Source organism: Triticum dicoccoides, chromosome 1A (assembly GCF_002162155.2).
Source record: "Triticum dicoccoides isolate Atlit2015 ecotype Zavitan chromosome 1A, WEW_v2.0, whole genome shotgun sequence".
Lineage (NCBI taxonomy): Eukaryota > Viridiplantae > Streptophyta > Magnoliopsida > Poales > Poaceae > Triticum > Triticum dicoccoides.
In genome coordinates this window covers 557,002,075-557,006,233 of record NC_041380.1, presented here as the reverse complement: position 1 = coordinate 557,006,233, position 4,159 = coordinate 557,002,075, and positions in this window count along the sequence as shown.

Genomic DNA, 4,159 nt, shown 5'->3' with positions numbered 1-4,159 from the left:
GCTTTATTATATAACCATGTTTGGATTGAAGTTATGTGTGTATAGCTAAGACCTTCCAATTTTTAAGTTAAATTTGCAGTCATATGATTTAGAGAGAGAATGCAAAGAACGACAATCAAACACACAGCAGGCAACTTTTTCAATAGATAAGGCGATTGGTGTTGTGTCGACAAAGTCCAGATTGAAGTAAGAAATAGAGCAATGGGCCCACGAAATTAAAATTTTGTACTGCATCATATGCGAGACCTTCTAAGATCTGACTGCTGCTGCACTATATGAACATGACCAACTAGAAAGAGGAGGTTAGGGATGACCTTATAAGTGGGGTGGCTTCGTCTTGCACATGAGAGGCATCTCACGAACGGAGGATAACACAACGGGACCGGGGACCTGGAGGAAGACCAGCTGCACATGAGAGGCATCTCACGAACGGAGGATAACACAACGGGACCGGGGACCTGGAGGAAGACCAGTCGGCCGCATGACGGAGAGCGATCTACATTGGCGTCGAGACTCGCGATTGGAGCCCTCGCGGGAATAGGATCGTCACGAAGCGACGAACTCGCGATGGGAAGAAGGAAAACAGGGATTTCTCCGTGCGTGTGCGTCTAGGTCGATGCCTCCTTATGGTCTGGGCCATGGGCTCCTTGCGAACCTTGGAGGGGCCCCCTAGATTTCGGGGGCCCTGGGCGGCCGCCCCCCTGCCACCCCCCAGGGCCGGCCCTGTTGAGGTAGCACCATTTAGATCACCAACAAATTACTAATTAATAAGTCAGTCGTTTGGTACGAACCGTTCTGTGTACTACTCCCTCCGTCCGGAAATACTTGTCATCAAAATGAATAAAAAAGAATGTATCTAGATGTATTTTAGTTCTAGATACATCCCTTTTTGTCCATTTCGATGACAAATATTTCCGGACGGAGGGAGTACTAATTAGCTAGTGGCGCCATAACATTTTCTTTGACGTACACTGTATGGCAAATACTCTCTGTGTATATATCAAATCAAGACTGATCATGGGTTAGGTTCGGAGAACAGGAGCTTGGATCGTTGGGAAGTCAATCACTGAATTATTAGTCGGTAAGCTCACTCGCCACCGAATATGATTCCCATTCTAGATTACACGCACTGTTGTTGAATTAGAACCATGATCAAAAGCTAACTGTCCATGGCAAAAATGTCAATATGTAGCTAGCTAGAGTTTAGAGGCAGAAGAAAACAATTAAAGTGATAACATAACAGTTGCAGTATTCTTCAGTTTTCTGTCAAACTTCATATGTCATCATCATAGGATCTAAATGACCTACCTTAATTAACCAATGGTGCATGAAGAGTACAAAACACATAATCAGTTTGCTGTGAACAATCGCAAGAAATATATAGTCTAAAAAATCAGTACTAACCTGTCCCACCATGAAAAAGGCAGCCTAAATTAGGTGAGCTAGTTTGGGTGCTAGCTTAATTAATCAGTGCACGGCTTGGTTTGGTTTAGATAGCATTCCCGCATGGCTTAAACAACAAGCCGTCCTCCGGCCACAGTACAGAACGACCTAATCATGCGGGTTACTCTCATGCAAGATAATTGCACATCACGCCATCTGTTGCGATGGCAACGGCATAGAGCATTGCGCATGCATATGCACCAACTTCTCCATAATTAGTCTATAAAATTTAAAATAAATCCCCATAAATATAACAGATTAATATCAACATGTGACCACTCGAATTTCATACATAGTTGTGGCATATGATTAACTGTTAATTTTATATGTCATGATGGAGAGTCAAGACTATGATCTATGGCCTCGCAAAAAAAAAAAAGACTATGATCTATGGAGTATATTATGTTCTTATATTTGTGTGTGTCGTTAGTATAGCTCTGGCCTTGGCTGGGGCTTGCATAACTTCAAAGAGGAGCCATACAGCTAGAGGCGGACGACGTGATGCATATTCTGCTCTTTTTTCAGCAAAGCTTTCCTTTCTGGAGGAGGCAAGTCAAGATCACGGCTCATGTAAAGTATTTGGCAAGATCTTTTTGGTCCACAACAGGGACGTCCACTTGTGGAATCTAATCGATTAGTAATTTGGTCGCTCTACGTGTGTAACACACGGTGGGGTTTGCATATACTAATAAGCCAATGTCGACGGTACCTCCTGTTGTTAATTTATGCGCTGGAGCCTGTCGGTAAGACGAAGAATATCAATAGCATATACTAGCAACACTAAATGTACTACTCCCTCCGTTCACTTTTATAAATCATTTCAGACAACTGAAAACAGGCTATTTTGCACATTGTCTGAAATGTCTTTAAGGCCTTATAAAAGTGAACAGAGGGAGTAGGTAGTACTCCTACTTAGTACAAACTACAAAACCTAACAGAGTGGAGTACAAGTATTAGTGTACTGCACGTACACGGTACAACATGACTGGTAGAAAATAACGACAAATCTGTGCGAGGTCGATGTTGGCCTCAGCTTGGTGACATGAACTATTCGTGCCCTGAAATATGAATCACATGCACTAGCTAGTCTGCTAGTGTACGTAGTAGCTGCCTAGCTGGTAGTCGTGCATGCATTTGGTTTCTCTACCGATGGAGTATGTACAGAAAGTGTACGCGCCGGTCAGTAACAGACAAACTTGCATATCCGGAAGGGGCATGGTTTGCTACACGAAACTCCTGTGCTACCGCGCGCTACCTGCTGTCTTTTTGTTTGGTTTGAAAATGGCAGCACTGGTGCCCTAGTTATAGGTAGCTAGCTAGCACCGTAACAGCTCTTGATTAGAAAAGGAGAGGCTGCCTACCATGGGTCCATGGCCTTGGGTGAAGTAGCTTCCAACTCTGCCAAAGGAACGGGACAGTCGACAAGCCCACGGCTACAAGCATGCATGGCGCCAAATTTAAGGATCTGCATGCACGCATGCATGGATGGGTAACGGGTCGCTCCAAATGGCCGAATCTGCGACACCCATGCATGCATGCTTGGTGATCATCGATCGCCCCAACTGCATGGTCAAGCCCCTCGGTCTGAAAAAAGAAACATGCTTCACAAAGTCATAAAACATTATTTCTTGTTTCCAATTTAATAAAGAGCAAGGTCTTTTCCTTCCGGAAGTGAGAGGGTGCTTGGATACGTTTTAGTCCCATGACTAAAAGTAGTGGGACTAAAACTTGCTAGCATCACTCATGCTTAGATCCAAATACTAAAGAGACTAAAATCAAGTTATTGAGCATTTATTATCCTCCAAACCCTCCAATTCAGAACTCGCATGTGTTAAAGGAGTGGAATTAAATGAGGAGAGAGAGGGCTAATACATATTTTAGTAGGTTTCCTATGACTAAAAATTTTTAGCCTCAAGACTAGTCGTCGCCTCTCTTTAGTCAGGGGTGCTTGGAACTTTAGCCTCTAAAAGAGAGTGAGGATACGCACACGTACGGATGCCCTGTGAGTGTGAGGATACCAAAAATCCTGTACTTGAGGACGCTTTTCCTACGAACACCCTGCGCGCTAATCTCTTCACTGATCTCCCACTAACCCTCCTGATTTTATAGTGGGCTCCCTCCTCCTCCAATCAGATGTTACAGACTCATTCCGTAAGATTAACTCCATAATTAAGATTAGTGAAAGGTGGCGACAATAATAGAGCTGCACACAGCTGTTAACTCACTAAGCATATAGTACCACACTCGAGACCAACCAGGTGTAGCAAAAACCCGTGATGGTACCAACCGATCGACCGGGATCACATGCAAGCTAGGAGTGGACGTCGCTTACGTACGTAAACGGCATACACCTAGGTACGTCGCTACGCGCTCGTCCACCAGCCATGCACCAGAGTGCAGCAACAGTTGTCACAGCCTACGACAATCCGTTGGAGGTCCTTAGCATTGCTTGCACCACGCCCAAAGCCATCGACCGGCCGGTACGTACGAACGCGCGTCGATGGTCGATCGAGCTCCGGTCAGCCGTCCGTCCGGCACGGACGGCCGGGCACCTGCATGGTCCGCATGCAACGCAACGCTCGCGACCGCGACCGGGCACCGAAACGGCCATGTCGTCGAGCTTTCTCCAACGCACGCAAGCTTCCCTCCACTCTCCGCCGCTCCCTTTCCTTCTTTCTGGACTGTGGTGGTTATTTGTGGCGTTTGCAAGCCACCT